Source organism: Buteo buteo, chromosome 10 (genome assembly GCF_964188355.1).
Source record: "Buteo buteo chromosome 10, bButBut1.hap1.1, whole genome shotgun sequence".
Classification (NCBI taxonomy): Eukaryota; Metazoa; Chordata; class Aves; order Accipitriformes; family Accipitridae; genus Buteo; species Buteo buteo.
This window is the reverse complement of record NC_134180.1, coordinates 39,675,399-39,695,369: the sequence shown is the minus strand read 5'-3', so window position 1 is coordinate 39,695,369 and position 19,971 is coordinate 39,675,399. Positions and strand designations below refer to the sequence as shown.

General features: G+C 40.2%; 1 protein-coding gene across 1 annotated transcript in view; it reads left to right on the top strand.

The window, feature by feature from the left end:
- Positions 1 to 19,971, top strand: part of DAB1 (DAB adaptor protein 1) — a 164,945-nt gene that overhangs the window by 102,282 nt on the left and 42,692 nt on the right. The gene's annotated exons all lie outside the window — the stretch shown is intronic.

The following is a 19,971-nucleotide window of genomic DNA, read 5'->3' as shown; positions in this document are numbered from 1 at the left end:
CAGCCTGTGCTTAGAAGATAGGAAATGTCAGAATTAGGGCTGCCAGTGCAGTCGTGGTTGGATCCTTTAATAAACAGACACTAGGGTAGTACTTAACTATGCAATGACACACCATTTTGTGGCCAGAGAATACCAGCTTCGTTCAGTGTACAGAACAGAGTTTAGTACACTGAACAATATGGTAATATTTTGTTTTCTTTTTCTTCAGCGTGCAGCCTACTGCCTTGCCACACACTCTGCAAATTGCACTGAGGCCACAGTTACTTTCCTAAGCCTTTTCTTGGAAAAATAAGAAAGAAGAAAGAAAGACTAGTCCTTTTGCACTTGGTCTCTGAATGTTTCACAAACATTGGATTTCTTTTCATAAAATGAAGGGGGAAAAGGGGATGCATTTTAGAAACAAAGGTGTATTTTAGCCAAATTGCTTTTCCTGCAGCGTCCTGCACGCTCTCCTATCTGCAACTAGTGAGATGGGAACATGAGAACAAGTCTCCTTCATTTTGTAACTTTGACACCCTATACTCTAAATCTGACATAACTATATCATCCTTACGGTAACCTTGTCACTCACTCACTCAGGCTTAGACTGAAACCTTTTAAATCCACCTTCCAGATGTCTGCCCCTGAGCTGCTGGAGTGATGGACAGGAGTATTGAGTTGTCCTTTTTGAAACAGGACTGTGACAGAGGGATGTGGGGAGCTTTCGACATCAGTTTTTACGTGTTGTTTTGAAAGCAGGAGGATCGTGCTTTCCATGCCAAGCTTTTGAAGCAGGGATGCATGAACTCCTCTGCCGGTTCTTCACAGCCACCATCCCTTCGGCTTTTTCCCCAGCTTGGGTCTCTCTGTGTCCCCAAGTTTCACATCCTTGTCCCACTCTTCTCATAGTCTCTCTCATCCAGCCTGTCTCTGCTTTGCCAACCTACAGTTGTCATCTTATTCCCATTCCTGCTGGTAGTCACGTACAATCTCATCATCCGAAATACACTGGGTGGCATCAGCAACAGGTCATGGACAGACCCCGACGGTGTCTCTGAGCTCTCTGAGCCTGCAGGACACTACTGAGCCAAGGTGCTTTCCATAGCACAAGAGACAAATATAGAGGGGTGATGCACTGTGTCTCATCCACACGGCTTTGGCTCATCGTGGTGTAATGCTAAGAGAAGTCAGCTGTTGTAATAATAAATAATACCGTCTGTGTAGTCTCACATCGATGTCTGTGTGCTAAAGTCACCCCCAAAGAAGGCTGCATTACTGCTATGATGCGGAGCCTCCTATAAGGCAAAATAAGGACGGTGCAATTAGGTGATGCAGGACACTGATAATCCCATTCTTGACCTAGAAGCAGCAAGCTGGCAAAACTGGGGATGTACGATAGCTCAGCCTGACTCTTGATGGGAAGGAAGCAAAAGGGGTTGCAGAAAGGTTGTTTTGCTCACACAGATCTTCTGATATCCATGTTAAACTTAAGAATTTATGAAGTGTGGAGACTGATGTTCACATTTGTGCAACAGGGAAGAAAATATGCCCTTAATTGGAAAGAGCCTGGATAATACTGCATTTGCTTTCTCCTCCTTTAACAGCACTCCCTGTCCCCCACAATGCTTTCTCCCTTAGTTGTGTTTCCATAATTTTGGAATTCTCCAAAGGATATTTTGGGCCACGGTGCTCATTTATTGTTTATTTGGAAAGGTTATTTACCTCTCTACAGAGGTAATTTTTATCATTGGCTATTGCTATTATAGCTGCCATGATGGCAGTCTGATGTGATAGAAAGAGAAAAAATATTCTGAAAAAATGTAGGCTTCTGTATGTTTAGTATCTTGTAGGCTACTATTGGATTTTAATTTATCACAATAAAAAATCAATTTGTAGCTCAAAACTAGCAAATTTTTTAAAATTGACAGTGTCATAGCTGACTTCATACAGATGATTTAGGGGAATTGCTCCATAATTCATTACAGATGAAGGGCTGTAGTTGGGTTACTACTGAAAATGATAAGCAAGGTTTTTTTTCCCCTGTACTTTATAGCTTTCTCTGATATGTTCCAGACCTAATATTCATCAAAAAATATTGATTTAAATAATGCTATTATTCCAGCCATCAGGAATTCTGCCCTTTGAGTAAATTTATCCATGAAGGAGATTAGGGTGAAGGTGGAATATCATTTGGGAAGAATTTATCTCACCGAGAAAAATAACAGCAGGATTTGCTGTGAGTCTGCACTGTAGATGCGATACGATTTAGTTCCTCTATAGCACTGCAATAGAAATAACTCCTCTCCTCTCTTATATTTCATCATTCTATTCCACGGATTAATCTAAATAGGTCCCTTCATACCACTTTTCAAATACTTGTCAACGTATTTAGAATGCGAGAGAAGGGCCCTGCTTAGCAGAGTTCACCCCGCAAGCCTGTAGTTTGCGTGTGCTGTTGTATAGACTCAGTCATCTGCTGGAGGAGCCTGCTCACACAGGCAGAACACCACAAATTGTTCTGCTGTTAAAAGTCCCAACATTAGCCGTATATTCTGAAGTTGTATTTAGTTTGACTAACAGGTTGTTCTCCTGTCGTATGCCAATTGTCATTACGCGTGGGGTTTCACCCTGTTTTTTCTTATCAGTGTACTTTTTTGTCTCCTGTCGTATGTTGGCCATCTATGCCACTTGCCTTTTCCAGAACATGGTTGCCAAATATATACGCCACCTGAAGGAAATACATTTATTTTTTTTAACATAAAAAAAATCTACCACAATTATTACTAAACCCAGACTTTTTCTACCTAATGCCACTTCAGAGATTTCATGGCTGCATATTATATGAAAATAATTTTTGATCATTTGTTCTGCCATATTCACCTGGCACCCTGGCGACATCTGAAGACGTCATCTTTCAAACACAGTACGGCACAAGCTGAAATGTATTCTTCATTGGTAGACTTTCATGAGAGTTCTATATTTTCAAAAGCGTGGTCTGTAGAAGGCAAAAATGCAAATAGTTGCATTATGCTTTTTAATATTGTCCTTTTCAGGGCGGAACTTAGTGGTTAATGTGTTCCTTAGAAAGCGACAAAAACCATAACTCTCAATATAGCAAGATATGCAGAATTTTTAAAGGACCATCATTGTTCATTAGCTATTTATGAGTATTATTTTGTTAATCACACACATCAGGCTATCTCCCTGTGATAGCTTAGTAATGCTTCATTAGATGTGCATGACTAATATGGTTTCCATAAAGAGGCTGTAATTGTCTCATTGTTTATTTATGTAACAATAAATCTTTGTTTACCGTAGGTTACTTTCCAAAAATTTATTTAAAAATAATAATTAAATTCCATAAAATACTTGGGAAACCGTTTTCTTCCACATTTGTGTAATGAGGTATACTTTTAAACTCATGCACTTTCTAATTGCAAAATCCTGTTTACTTTAATGGAAGACCCAGACACTGTGAAAGAGAAATATGATGAAAGCAAAAAATTACTATTTGGCTTTAGGTAAAGAATTAGTGCTGTTAAAGTAAAATTTTGTATCAGCTGGTGGATATGCAAATTACCAGAATATACTGCAATATATATATATTTATATGAGCTATTGTTATACATGAAATATTTGTCTAGACTCTACAGTTGTCCAAAAACCATGATAGACCTATATCAGTATCTTGTTTCTTTGTGAGAAGTACCCTAAACAGATGGATTGTAACCTAGTTTATGCAGATGATAGCCATTTCACCAATTTTTCTTTTTTTGGACTATGCAGCATTGTAAAAGTGAGTTTCATTTGTATTACCTATTACACACTTTGGAGAGATTGACTAGTCTTTCAGAGATGTTGACCCATATCTTTATCAAAATACAGGGCTTGGGCACAGCCTGTGGGATTGTAAAATTTCTAGGAATACTGTAAGTGTCTGATTGGGTTACAGTATTGCAGACAAGGATTGCAGTGTATTACTCATGTTTTATGAATTTAATCTGTAGCCATTTTCTTCAGGCTGTCGGTATGAAATCCAGGAAGGAAAACTATGTATAAATATGTATCTCATAACTGTATGTATAAATATATATTTCGTGTTGATTATCTATTCTAGTTCTTGTTATCTATCCCTTACTCTAACCTTTATTATCTTTGAGGAGGATTAGGTGACTCTCATACAGAACAGGATTTACCTACCTGAGAAGGTGTTACTTGGTGAATAATATCTCCCCATTCCATGGAAGGGGGACCAGATCTTACCTGTATCATGTTGTACAAAAAAAATTTAATTTGCATTTTCATTCTGGCCACAGAACTAGTGATTGTGCTTCTGCTTTAACTCTTAACAATGTCCAAATAAATAACGTGTAGTGGGTGGTTATAATCCTGCTGGCCTCAGATTGTTCTCTTCTAGTGAGATAATGCTGTGGCTCTGATATGATCCAGCCACTGGTTTAGATGCCTACATTTTGCCCATCTTCCTGACCTTTTAAGCTCTCTTGACGTTATAATGCATAGATTTTTCAAAGTTGTTGCTAAGGCTTCTGTAAAGCATTTTCCAGCTTGTTCTGCGACTTTATCAGGTTTGTGCTGATAACCCCTGGATTTGCTGCTCTTCTCCATGTGATGTGAATGATAGCGTTAATTATGCTGATATATCGCTAACAGGACAGCTAAACTTGGCTGAAAGAAGATTTTAGCAAGATTAAAATTCTCACTCTTGGCAGAAGTCACCTCATTTCAAATGTACCAATGGTACTTCTTGACTTTACTGGAAATCTGTTGGTTCTGGCATCTTTGACCAGAAATCGAGGTACGATTATGGATCTGTAGTTGTTCCTTGAAGCACATGTGCTGGAGCAGACGAAATGTCAAACTGTCAAGTCTCTATCACTGAGCATCTCTGAATATTTAAAAATAGAAATAAAAGAAGGAATTAACTTTATCTGCTCTCTACTTGCTCTGCAGAGAGCGGGGGAGATGGTGTGATTAGTTTACTGAATTTTTGTGTTTGCCAGAGCATGGTATTGGCCAGGAGATTGTTAACGGTCCCTGCGTGGGGCTCCTTCCAGCTCCAGGCCAGAAGCTCCCAGAGGTGGGGTTTGTCCCCTTCATTTCTTTGAAAACTGATCTTCCCAAAGTTCCTGCTGGCCTCTTCGTGGTTGATCTCAGGTGCAGCATTTCCTTCACATCCTTAACTTACCAGCTGATTTTGAATAAGTCCTTCCACATGGCCTCCATGACTTGTCTCTGGATTTTACCCCCGTGTTTCTAATTTCTTTCTCTTGCAGTTTTCATCTGGGATTTCCTGGGTGCTCTCTGTCCTTGATCTCCTTTTCTTCCTGCTGTGCTTTTTATCAGAGATACTTCATATGCAAATACAAATTTGGTTATTGTGTCAAACCAAATGATGCCGGCCCTGTCTCCTTCTGTTCAAATCTTGACCTGTCTCTCGAGCCCTCTCCTTACACGTTTAGCCAACAGTTCAAGCTTAACATGGTTAATCTGGGCCTTTTAATCCTGACTCCCAAAGGTCTTTCTCTGACCTCCTTTTCGGAGTGCTGAGGAAACTATCAGCATCATCTATTATTCAGCCCTGTAAATTCAGCACACTTTTTGACTCAATGTTGTTTCTGATTGTCACATCCAGGGTAACTCCAGATCTTACAGATTCTTCTTAACTGCTCTGAAATACAGCATTTATTGTCGTAAGTCCTGCCTCTCTTCATTTTGTGTCTCAATTGTTATCCTTTTCTTTGTCCTTGACAAATGTGACTTTTCTTTTTGAAATCCATCGTTACTGCCAAGATTGCTGTCTCAGCTTATTCTTTTGATCATGTCACACTTCTCTTTGCATTCCTACGCTGAATCTGCCTTCTCTATTTTACAGTCCCTTGCCATGTTTTTTTCCAGGCTCTTCATGGCTGCCTTTACCCTTCATCCACTTTCAAGGAGTCGTTCCACAGTACCAACTTTGATCACTCCTTTATTCAGTTTTCAAATAAACGACTCCAAGCCTCTTCCCATCCTGCCCATCATGCTTTGGAGGAATTCTTTGCATGTATTCATGCAGTACCCCCTTATTTTCTCTTCAAATCCCTCCTTAAAACACCCCCATGCTAGAAACTTGTTGGTACCCTGTGATCGCAGCCTGTCACGCAGAGCTGTGCAGCCTCTTGTAGTCACCTTGTTGTCATTTGCCTGGGATGAGGACAGCCCATCTAGTGGCTTGTAGCAGCTCATGAAATCGTTCTTCTGGCCGTCTGTCGTTTCTGTTGTGGCCTTGGAGAGGTATGGCTTGGGGATTGGTTGCACAGGTCAAATCAACCGTGCCTTCTGCTGTGTCAGCCTGGTATTTCAGGGGTGAGCTGCCCACAGCGTACTCACCCGGGAGGAAAGGGCAGAGGAATGGTGGAGGACATCTGCCAGGGCAGTGAGCGAAGAATTTCTTCGTGCCTAAGGGTTTATGAGGAGGAGCTACAGCCGTCATGCATCTCAGAGGTATTCCAGGGGGCATCTGGCCCTTAGCTTTCAATGGTTGGAAGTAAAAGCATGAACTCTCTGGGATTACCTTGTAATTTATCAGAATTTTTATCAGAATTTTCTGTTTATAGGAACTTTTTGTAAGAAATGTTGGATCTTGGACCATGCTGAGGACTTCTAAGGACTGCAGTGATAAAAATATTACGTAATAACGATAAAAAGCATACTGAAGAACAGCAAAGTCAAATTTTACATGTACATTTGAAAATGGTGACACCTTCCTTAAGCATTATGGGAATTGTATGCATTGTCCGCAGCTTCTGCCTGCGAAAGATCCCTCTGGCCAACTGGGAATCTTGCCCTGTTGCTTGGCAGTTTCCTATCTTTCTACTTGTGAATATGAATAGTAAGACATGGCATTTACTGCTCTACATGCAATAAATATACCTAATTAGAATATGGCAGAGTAGGGGACTTAAAACCCCTGCATATTACTTATATAAGGTATTTATAGTCTTCTGATGCTTCAAAAGGTAAACAATAACACATTTCATAAATAACACTTGACAGTTAGCAAAATGTAAATGTCAGAAGAACCTACTTCCGTAATTACATCCCTTATTGACTATTGTAATTAATTTCTTACTGGCCTTCCAAAGTGTGCCCTAGACAGTTTGGATGGTTCAGAATGCTCCACTGGGATTTTTAATAGCCACAAGCTCACAGAGATACATTTTATAGATGCCCAGTTTGCTCTATGAAGGTTGTAAAAGCTTTATGTATTATGACGGTTTTGTCACTGTGAAAAAAAAGAACCCAAAAGGCAAAACTCAGATGTGATTTTGCACGCTGTGAAGTCTGAGCGTTTTGGGATCTAGAGCTTTGGTTTGAACCTTAGGTCTTTCCTCCTAACAACTTGGCATACAGAGGAAGGCTGAAATTTCTCTCCTTCCTCTCATCTGGAAATGCTCTGATCTAGAGCTGAGTTCAGCCTTGTAGTGAGTATCCGCAGGACCTGCCTTGTGATATTTCTGATGTTAATTGGCATGAAGATAAAATAAACCTATTCCAGACATTTTATCCAAACTGAAATCATTTGTGGGAATTTGTTGTAGTTGTATTTTTCAGTGTGAAAAGGGTAGAAATTGAATTGCTTTCAAAAAGGCAGAAAATAAGATTTTATGACTTTACTGATGGTCTCATTTGGCTGTTTATGGCTTCCTGTTGTTTAAGCCAAGCACCCCAGGATGCATTTAAGAAAGGGAGGTATTGCCACGTGCATTATGTGTTATGGTATGGGGAGCCTCACTATATGCATATTCCCAATCGCCATTAGGCCTCCATTGCAAATGGGGCAGGGGGGAAATCTGTCTGTAGAGCTGTTGTACTAAAAATTACTATGTAAACACTTCTGATACCGTTTAGCTTTAATGTTTGGTATGCTTAAGCAGAATTTGGAGTGAATTTTACTAAAAATTTGAAAGTCAACTTTTGGTTATAAAAATGTTTTTTGTTATAGATCCCGTTATATAGTGGAGCTGCACTGTATGCCTCTGGTGAGGTACTGTCCCACAGCAGAAAACTCGAAGTATAAAGTTATATTGGGGTTTTTTGCCTATAATCACTACCCTTTTATGATTCAGCTATATAAATTAGGGTATGAAAGCCACATTGTAGTCCCCCTGATCCCAGCTGTGACTTTGCCTTATAGAAGAGCACCCAAAATACAAAGTTGCTTGGGGTGAGGGAGTTGTTTGCAAGTACTGGTATTTTTAAGGCAGGTTAATGCACTAACTAGGAAAATGAAAGAAAAAAACACTAGAAGAAGATTTCAGGCCCATTTTCAGCACACGCAGAATTGTAACGGCTTGAATTCAAACTGCTCGGGAAAGGATTTAGTAAGAGAAATGCTGACATAATAATAGCGCAGGCGGCTGAGATGCACTGAAATCTCCCTGGAGAGCGGTGAGGGACTTTCAGCGGGTGCCATAACAGAAAGTTACGTCCCCCTTTGAAATGTGCTGTTCCTTCCTCTTGGAGAAGGCTGGGAAGCATTATGCCCCAGGTGTGCTGGTGATTTTCCTTCCTATTCAGTGCATTTTATCTGGTAGGCTGCTCTGCAATTTTCTGTATGCCCTCGTAATAGCAATACTACCGACGATGCTTCTGAATTTCTGTGCTAACTTGTAGGCTGTTTAACCTCTCCCATTGCTGGGGTCAGATGCAAGGGAGACGGATGACCTTCGCTGTCAATGTAATGGGAGAGGGAAACTACAGGAAGGTTTACTTTTAAAGTTACCTGGAGTTTGTGAGATGATAGCAATAGATCTCTATTGGCACTAAAATTAGTGGATGATGTTCTGCCCTCAGGAACATGTTTGCGTTTACAGGGAAATCGGCAAGAGCTTTGTTCAATCTGATAGTCCAGGGGGACGAGTAAATGCCTTTTCTACCATTTGGTGTATGTAATAAGTGGCCCTGTGGAAGGAGAAGAAGAGGAAGGACAGTGGTTACCACTGGATGCTTTTACTTGTCAACAGTTAACAAACACAAATACCTGCTTTTATCCCAGTCTTTCAGTTGAATAAGTAATAAATTTCAGATACCCATAGATCTTTGCTCAATACATAAGTAACTGTTCATAAAAGTTGTCTTCCTAAATGAGGTGATTGTATTCATAAGCTTTCTGGTTTATGCACTGTGTGCTCAGCATGCAGGCAACCATGTGTCGCAGAGCCTAAGGGCTGGAACAGCATCTCCCGTTGTGCTACCCAGCACCTGGTAGTAATTGTGGAATTACAGCAGTGCCTAACATGTCCCTAAATTGTAGCACTTCTCTAGAAAAAGCAGCTTTTAATGGAGTCTACCTATCTCTACTGTTAATACTTCTTAAACCTTTGTGGTTCCCATCCTAATTCTGCATCACTGTACTCCCAGCAAAGCAAACAGCAACATTCCTGCTGACTTTAAAGGGAGCGTTATGAAGTAGGTGAGGCAGAGCACTAATTAATTTGAGTGCCTTGACATTTAAAGCAAATAAGAAGTCTGGGTGTCTGAAAATATTGCATATGGCTCCTAGCCCCTGCTCTGCATAGCTCCGAGTATTTTTTTTTTCTTTTTAGGTAGTCAAAATATGGATCTGAATCCAATTTTTTTGATTGTGTCCTTGCTTTTAAAAAGGCTGAGTTGGTTTGTAGAAGCTTTTATAGCCTTCTGGGATCTTTAATTAGCCAAATGCTCTCCTGTGAATGATACAGGAATTTGGAAGTATTTTAAAGTCTAAAGCATGTGAGACTGTAACCTGTACGTGCATAAGGCGCAGTGCTGAGACTGAAGTAATGAGGAAGTTCAGTTTTGATTAGGAGAAGTAGAAGACATGCTGTGCACAGAAGTTGTAAAGGGTGGGGGAGAACTAAAGGAATAAGTAGTAGAAAACAAGCCAGCATCCATGCATCAAAGCTATGAAAGGCTCTACTGCATGCATATAAGTAAAAGGTGAGGGCAGCACTGCCTGACAGCTTTTCTGAAAGGCAGACCCTGTGTGACACCCACTGCCAGGACAGAAGAGCAAGGCAGGAAGAGAGAAAAGCAAAGGTAAATGAGCCATGCTCTCTGCTGGGCCACATCTGCGTGCGGACTGTTTAATCAAAGTTTGCTTTTGGAGATTTCAATTAGCAGAAGACTAAAACTAAACATTCAGCCTGCTTTACATGAAAATGAGCAGGGAAGAAACAACTCTGGGCATTAAAATGTGCAAATGGGAGCTTTAGGGCTCCCTTTTGAAAGGTGCGAGGGCAGAACTTACAAATACTTTCCATTGCCTGAGTTGAAATATAGAACTGTTGTAACACAATGTGCCAAACACCTACTAAGTGCAACTCCAAAAGAAATTTCTACTTTGGGATAATGCGGGGTGGGTGGGAAACCCAAAATCGAGCCAACAATTACCTGAAAGTTCTTTGTTCTTTTTTAGAGTCTCTTGGAGGTTTACCTTTTACATTTTATTTTATTCTTATGTTAGGGGGCTCAAGTACTGCACACACTCGTAGTGTTGCTACGGATGCTTTATAACCTAGGTTAAGTGTCTGGTTTGGGACCTGAACAAATGAAGGAGTGGCACATTTATGGGATTATCTGAAGTTTGTTTATACATGCAACTGTAACTCAAAGGAAGAGGTTTCCTCTCTTTTTCTGTAGGAAGACAGAAAATAAAATGGCATGGCCTTTATGACCAGTATAGGTACTTAATGATACTGTTTCTGAATTGTAAAGCTTATCACTCCAGAGTCATCTTTTTCGAACCTGCATATACACTGAGTCCATCAACAACCCTCAGGCACCTTCAACCCAGGCGTCGTTATAATGATCTGTGGTTGTGCACTTCCAGTTATGGAATAATCTGAGATCTTACAATATTGACAGAGGTTGTTCTTTAGTCTTTTCAAAAATCTGCCATAGCCTCACGGGCCAGTTCTGCGTTGGGAAGAATATCCAGCAGCTCAGACATCTCTGCTGGGAACCAGGAGAATTTCTCATGATAATGAATTTGGGCAAAAGTATTGGTAGTAGAGAAGGGTGACCCCAGGATGAAAAGCTTAACTGTTTGTGGTAGGGAAAGGTAAACTCAAGTGTTTCTTATAAGCAAACCGATGTCTGTGGTAGGAGACATTTCAGGATGTCTCCTTTAGCTGGTACTCTATATGTTGGCCACTAGAAAATTAAGCCATTAGAGATGAAGAGGTGGGCTGAGTTGATTTTGTCCAATTGAGTACTGTGCCACTTGAAACCAATTTGTCGTTGTGGAACACAGGATTTCTTGCTTGTATGCTTTGGTTTATATCTGATCGTGAAATCACTTTTGTATTTGAAAGATATAAAACATTGTGTCATGTGAACTTCTCAACTTTTTTGCTTTCATTTTCAGTTGGCTCATGAGCATGGCGTACTGGTTATACACAGTTTGTGAATTCATAGAGTCCTTTTCTATTAGTCTTCTTCTCTGTACATGTGCTTTCCCTCAGACCCCTCTAAAGTCTTATTAAATTGGTATGAGTATCTGGGAGACAGATAGATAAATATAAAATAAATCCCTCTTGTCCTTTTTCCCCTTTTCCAGAGAAGTTTGGAACGTTACAGAAGTAGATTTATGGCTAAAGAAAGTTGTTGTTTGATGACTATCCAGTGCAACTTAAATTTTAGTATTGCCAATATGAGTGGGATTTTTGTGATGTTTGCAAGCTCTGCTTTATAGGGTTTACATGACAAATCAACAGAATCAGAGGCTGGTTTTCACTGATGAGCTTTTCAAATCACAGGCTACAAGAAGAGGGTGGGTCATACTGCTTGCTGAATCTGAAGCAGTTAAGATCTGAGACAGTTAAAGCCAAAAAATTGCCTCCAAAGCTCCTAGGAGCTGTATGAAGGAATTTCTTGTGCTGTTCATGTAAATCAAAAGCATTTTAGGAGGTGAGGAATACTGGTGTAAAGGAACAAAAGAACCTTGTAAAAGTAAAGGCTTCTCAAAGACATTCACAAGCTATAAAGATGACTGCAATAAAAATATGGAGAGGTTCAGTGATACTGTAACGAAATGACTGTCTCATTACTGAATATTGTGCTCCCTCAAATACAAGATTTAATGAAATTTCAGGGTGTATCAGGAAAAAATACAAGGCATGGTTGGAGGTGCTACACTTAGGCTGTATGCAAGCTTTGGCTTGAGAGTAGAGAGCAATAATGGTATATTTATGGCTATTTTGATCTACTGACCATTTTGCAGAAGGTGATGAGGTGGAGACTAAGGAGGAATACACTCGGACAGATGTGTTACAGCCCTGGAAACCCAGCAGTGGCCACTGGGCAGCTGCCATCCCAAAGAATAAAATAATATCCTTGTAGGCAGGTATTGTTACTTGCACACCACATTGAAATAGTGAAATGGCAAGGTAAAACAATGTATTGTAGTCTACAGGTGGTCCCATACAGTTGCAGTGTAGGGCCGTATTGCATTACTGAGCTGATTATAGAATCGTAGAATCATAGAATTATTTAGGTTGGAAAAGACCTTCAAGATCATCGAGTCCAACCATCAACCATGCCCACTAATTATGGCCTAGCAGAGCCATTGACTTCGGTATCAAGGATCAGGTTTGCTGCTTCTTGGTATTGTTGTGCAAATCCTTCTTTGTTTTAACCATTCTGATAAAACAATGACTGTGTCTGATGCAGAAACAATAAGAAAATAGTACGAGACTCATGGGAGGTCCAGCATCATGGCTTTAGTGTAGCACATTTGTTTTTCCAGAGCTCTATGAAAATGTTCCTTGCCCTTTAGGATTTTCTTTGTCCTGGAACAACATTTGCAAGTACCTATTTAAAATATAACTTGGGATTAATGGTAATTGGACAAGGGTTTTAGATTTAGCTAGCTGCTTTCACTCCTGGTACAATAAAAAATTGAAAAGCCTTTGAAGTGAAGGTACAAAATTAGTCATGTGTGCGTTCCAGTTTTGTTTTGTTCCTTTCCAAATTCATATATCTAATAAATGGATCTTCTGCATGAGCAACTTAGCATTTGCTTCCTAAGACAATGAACAATAACTAAACTCCTATCTGGTCTTTGTCAGACATTATTACAAATTATGAGAGCCAGACAGAAGTTTATTACCTTAGTGGTGTTCTCTTTCACAAATTAGGTTCTTGGAACATCCAGCTAGCTCGATATCATAGATCCATTCATCACAATTAGACTGCTGTGCTGGCAAAGTCAAGTCCCGCTAACTTAATTGACTCCCAGTGTATGCCAGGGGTCTCGGGTGAGGATAACTCCAGGCCAGCCGAGAGCACCACCGCATGTGCCTATCGCAGCAGGCTCGAACAACGACACTCGTGTTTGCTCTCTTAAGAATTTGCTGCTTTTGCTCCCCGGGTAAGATACAGGCAGTAGCAGGATACTTTTTTCATCAAGCAAAGGAAATGGTAAGGATTAATTCAGATTCTAGCTGAGGCTGAAGTACCCTTTTAAGCTATCTTCCCGAGTCCAACCAAAGAGGCTCCTACCAAGGGTACTTGCACCAAGTGGTTGCCTTTATATAGTGTGAATTGGAGTGTACAGATTGAGTTTAGTCTAGCACTTCACTTGAAGACGTGCTTATCCTTAGACATACGATTATGCTCACTGACTTTCGTCTTTCCTGACTCAGCTGTACGTTGCTGTGTAAGCTTGGGAAGTCACGTAATCTGTTTTTTGCTTCAGTCTTCTCAGTTGCAGGAAGAGAATGGCTCTTCAGAGTTTATTGTTATTATTGTTAATTGTTATTAAGAGGAAATTAAATTTACACATCTTTTGGGTGCTTTGCTGTGACACAGCCAGACTGCTGACCCCCTGGAGGGACTAAGTCTGTGATAACTGGGACTAAATCTGTCTTGATTCTTTTCTTTATCAGCACCATATTTATGTGCCCCTTTGCGATACATAGGCCAAGCTTTGATCTGCATATAATCTGAAAGTGTGCTTTTTGTGCCAAGTGTTTTTATTGCAAAGCTTGTGCACTGAAACGCCTTTTAGAAGTTGGCACTTGGAAATGTCTTTCTTTAGGTTATTGTCTGCAAAATCAGTGTGTATGGAAGAAGCACAGGGATTAGACAGATTTATTTTCTTCTCATTGTGAAGACATGCTTAAAGGCTGCCATCTGAGAAGTCCCTTCAGGCTTGGAGGACACTCCAGAGGTTACATTTGCCTTTTCTGCTCCTATTCTTGGTTTTTTTGCAGACGGAAAGTCCATAACATATTGCTCAGCCCAAACTCCATGAGTGGCTTTCGGTCAAAAAGATTCAGGGCTGGGACCATTCATTTCAGCTCTGTAGTAAGTAGCACATGTTTAGTCTCCTTCAGCACAAGGGTTCAGTTCTCACTCCATGGTAGTATGTTCAGTTTATACTCTTTTATGATCAAAACTGATCATAAAGGCCAGTACCTGGAAATGCCTCCCAATACCGAAATCTTCATAACCACAAGAGGTTTCTAGTGGGTTTTGCTTTTCAGGTATTCATATGTGAGATGTATTTTTGAAAGCTGAATTGAAATGATACTTTGTTCCAAGACTGCTTGCTCTTCTAGTAGGAATTCAGTATCTTGGTGAATTGCTAAGCTTAAACTGTACTGCTATCTTCATTTTCTAGATCAAACTAGGTTAAATTTTCCATCTATTGTACTAAATGTTTATATAACAGATTTTTTTGTCTATCAAGTGTTTACCCACACCAGCCACTACCACATTTAAGCCATATTACTGTGATCTGTCATATATTGTTTATTCTGCTGTCCTCTCCCCATGGACACACAACTGGAGTACTCATCATGGTAGGAAAGGACTGCCAGATTCAAAATATGATTTTTGCTATTTGCCTTTTGTTTAGACGCATAGTTTCTAAAACTGTTTCTCTTGTGAGAGCTATTTTTCCTCCTTTGCTCAAACGTCCCCTTTTGTATTATACGGCCTGGGTGAACTGTTCCCCTCTTGCCTTTCTGACCAACTGGAGCAAAATCCAAACGGATTTTTTGTATTCATCTTTGGAAAATGGGCAAAAATAATAGGAAAGGAAAAAGGATAATGAAAAGCATCTGCCCAGTGGAGGCAGAGAAGACTGCAGCAGTAATACCACAATTTGCAGCAGCCTGTCACTAATAGAGAAATCAGCAGCAGTGATAAATTTACAAGGTGTGTTGTAAAGCCTTATCAGGTTGGATTTAGCTGCCTCTGACAGCAACCTGCAAGTTCTGTCTCTTCATTTACACTTTAGCAACACCCATAATGCTAGTGAAATGTTTTTATACTGCGCCAAGTGCTCAGGAACCACCAGGGAGGCAGGGAAAGGCTGTGGGTGAATGCACTGACGGCGCTGGGGGAGCAATTGACTTTTCGGGTGGATGAGCTCTGTCACCACCCCTGCTCTTGGTCGCCCTGTGCTGTGTCCAGTAGTAATTTGCAGGGAGTTTGGAGTTGTTGGTAACTGTAGCTCTGAAACACACAAAGCTGTCTCCTTTTTTGCTATTTCGCATTAAACTGAAATTTTTTGCAGTGGTTAGGGGAAGGCTTGTTGCGTTTCCCCCATCTGCTCGTCCCCTGCATATCTCGGTAGGTTGATGCCTTGCCACCCCATCTGCCACCCAAATACTAAGTTCCAGAAAACAACACGGGAAAGTTCATGGTGCAAATATGATTTACTGATTCATTTTCCGTTTCACTGACATTTGAGATCATTGACTTTTTCCCCAAATTGTCCGTACACAGTCCCATCGAAACATACTTGTCTCTAGGGGGAAAGGAAGTTGAAAGGTTCACAACTGCTTAATAGGTATCCATGCACCATTAATGGGTACCAGGGAAAACTGCATGCCAGCAAGGGGTTTTTGGGCGGTTTGGGTGGGGTTTTTTTGGTTGTCTACATATGGGGGACTGCTCTCCATCCTTGCCTGTAAGTTATAAAACTAGGCAGGTCTGGGATTTGAATCTAGAGCTGTAGAGAATTCAGGTGTTTCATGTCTGCTCCTTAAACGTGTATTTGGACTGTGGGGTGTTTATGATGGAGACGAGCAGCTCCAGCCCACCTCTACTAAGTGCATTTTAACGAAACAGCAGAGAAGCATTGCAGCACAAACATAGGCAATTAGAGAAACGCTTGTGACCAGTTGTTGTCCCCCTGATCCCTGCAAATCTCAGCTAAAACAAACAGGAGTTGTAAGGAAATGGCCATGGAGAACAATTGACGAAGTGCCGTAGTATGCATGTCTTGAGCTCCGTTAAGGACCACAGCAGCCTCCTAGGTGTAGTGGAGGAGCTGGCTACACATCTGTACCACTCCAGCATTTCTTGCGGCAATGAGATAACATTCATCTCAGTAACACTCATGTGTTTTACAATTCATTGTTTTCACTTAATGTGTTGCAGTAAATAATGGTCAATGTACTATTGCACTTCTGGCTTTCTAAGCTTGTTGTTAAGGCATTGCCATAATTTTCCACATTAGGTTCAGGTTCTATGATTTGTTCAGTGGTCTTCCTAAACACACAGGGCCTGATTTCCTAATGTGCTGCTGAGCAGTCACATCAGTTGGAGTGCAGGGGAATTTTAGGTAGACAGCAGCATGACTGAAACTATAGTCCCTAAAGTTATTTTATTATGAATCTATTAAGCATTTTGCAGTTTGTTGAGTAATTCTGATGTTTGAGGAGCTTTATGTGACACACAAAATGTATTATTGCTTATTCAAATGTGATAGATGGGAATAGAAATGCAGAGGATGCTTGGGCCACGTCTGTCACCCACATCCCAGTATTGATAGCGTGGAAATTGTAACGGCGGAGCTGTCAGTTGATAGCACCTCTCTGAAAACAGGCTCACCGTTCAGTTATTCAAGGTGAAAGGCTGTGGAACTTAAATCCCTGTGAAACTTGTCCTTATGGATATAATATTGTATGGTACATGCTTCCTGCTTTCGTTGGGGCAGCTTTTATAGGAAGCTTTGCAGCTTGCAGGATATTTTTTGTTGTGGCTCTTAACACTGTGCCCCAGGCTCCACTAAATAGACAACCTCATTAAAAGAGAAATAGCGATAGTAAAGCAGTGACTTTCTCATGCCATCTAACTCACATATTTGACATGATTGCTGGACCCTCCAAGTACTTAATTGATTGTCTTAATTGATTTAGTGGCACTGGAGGCTACAGCATGGAAATAAAGGGGCAAGATGAGGATAAGGGGTGAAAAAATTTATGATAGGTGCCAAGCAGCCTGAGGGAAATTAGAAATGCTACAGATCTCAGAGGCAGCTAAATCAATTCAATGTGATGTACAGGGAGTAACCTGGGGGAAGAGGAGAAGCGGGGGATAGAATGGAGAAAAGGAGAGAAAATAATGGCTAGTGGGAGAGAGCAGAGTAAACTTAAGGGGAAGAGGGAAGACAGCAGCCTTGGCGGAGGTGGGTATTTTGGACTTCTTTAAGTTTAACACCAGGAAAAAACTTTCTAGTGCATGAATAAAATATAATAATGACATCATGTTTAGCCTAAAAAGAAGGACTCGTGCATCACGAGATTGTCTTAGTTACCTGGTTTGAGACTGCGCTTCCATTTAAAATCCTCAGTGTTTGCGCTTCCATTTAAAATCCTCAATGTTTGCAACAGCGACTAAAGTCACAGGAGACCTAAAATAATTTGGAGGCTATGTACAGTGGATTTTTTTTAACAACTGAGGCCTAAATGTTGAATTACTTTCTAATCTGTGCAATATTTAATTGACTGTATTGTACCATATAATACAAATTAAGTCTTCTCTATAATTTGTTCTGTTGTACTGCAGCCCTCCAGAACAATTTGATACCTCACTTATGAATTGGTAAATGGCTCGTAGCAGCGCTCAGCAAAGATACAGTAAAAACATCAAATAGTGTGTGATGGAATCCATCAGCATGGGCATACAGGGGTGTCATAAACATCCCGGAGTTATGAAATAATTCTTTTACGTGCTTCTGACCCACTAGAGACAGGATTGAGTCATGGTAAAACCTTGAAGATAATAAAAAAAAAAAAACCAAAACAACAGGCTGGGGAGAAAGTGGGGCAGATCATCTTGTGAACATTAACTGTTGAGCTCTGACTGCTACAAGCAATTTTGCATGGCTTTTGTTTTATTTCCTTTCAGAACTGTTCATATCAAGTATCGAGGGGGTGGCTACATGTGAGCAGTTATAAACTGAGGGATAAAGATGACATTTCTATTGGTTGATCTCATTTTATGGGACAGATTCATCTATGCGAATGCATCAGACACAAATCTAATCAAAACACGCAAAGAGCCTGTATTTATATAGATAGCCTCAATTGTAAGTCTCTGTTGGGTGGCTGGATGAGATGGTATTTCTCCTCGTGCTGTCTCTTCTGCTGTCCTCTACTCTCGCTGCTGTGAAGGACTCTGCGGGGTACTGGGCAGGCTGCGTCCTTAAAACAAAGATTTACAGGAAGGATGCAGTTCTGATCTTGCATTTTGTGGTGGTAAATCTCTACTGACTGCAACAGGAGTCTCATTTCTGCTTTACGATGAGCAAAGAATCAGGCACTCATTAAATAACATTTGGAATGAAGTATTGGAATATGTAGAAAGGACACATTAGGTGAATCGAGGGCTGTGAAAATGCAGGTTCGAAGGAGTGATTATATCTACATTTGAGTACAGATGTGTGTATGCAACATTGCATTTCATGTGTATGTTCCAACTCAGTATCCCTCAAACAAATGAAAAACTCTTGCTAAACACTCCATACAGTAAAATATGTGAAAGGATAATGTTGCAGTCACCTTTACTTAATTTGTACATCTATTGATACAGTATGTAAAATATCATAACCATTAAAAAAGTAATGATTTTCGAATGGTTAATGAGGGTTTCCCAAATAAATTGGAGTGTCTCCATCTGCTGTCTTACATTGTGGGTGATACTTTTCCATGGTAGAATGATCTTCAAATTTAATTCCATGAGGAAGGAATCTGATCACAGTTTAATTTCAGTGCAAAACGCTGTCTCGCAATCAATAAAGCAATGTCAAAGAACTTTGATTTAATAGGAGCCAGAAATAACGTTTGCTGTCATATGCAGAATAGAGAGATGGGAACATTTCATTTCATTGTAACAGATAGCATGCAACTTGGTTTTCAGAAAAACCTAATAAATCAATACCCCTGTATTATCTAAGTAAGATCCCATCATTAATTTTAAACGCTTAACACGTTGGAAGAGTCTGAAGTGCACCTTCAGCTTAGCCATGTTCAGCCTGAAGTCAATGGCAACACTTCCATTCTCCTACGAGCAAGCAATCTTGATCTTGGGAAGTTAGGAGTCATTTACTGTGAAATGAAAATGAAACATGTCCAGTCTTTTGTTTTATATGTAGTCATCTGTCTCTTGCATGCTGCCTCTCCTTTTAAATTTCAATCCATGTTCTACAAAAGTCTCACCGCTTGTCGCTTGCCCTGCACGCGCTCAGCCTTTTTGTTTCTACACACACACATCCTCTCCGGTTTTGAATTTTAAAATGTTTTTTTAAAACTCTAAAAATAACTGGTTGTTTAGAGATTGCCTGGATACCATGCTGATTTTCAAAATGTGCTTTTCTCAAAACCAGCAGGAATCTGGACCTCAGAAGAATTCTTTGTGAGGCTTTGCCTGCTCTCAGAAATAGCATTATCCCTAGATGATAGAAGAGCAGGTCAATGTATCAGGAGGTAGAAATTCAAACTAATAGATTGTTTTAGATAAACTTTTCAAGGACATTATTCTGAGTAGAAATACTTAAGTATTACTTTGGTAATAAACTGCTATTTAGGCTGAAGCGGGAAAGATTCTGGCACTCCAAGACATGCTTATAGGAATCTCAGATTCATGTCCTGGCTCTGGGGAGAGTTTTACTCATACATTTAAAACAAAATTGAGTCTTTTTATTATTACAAT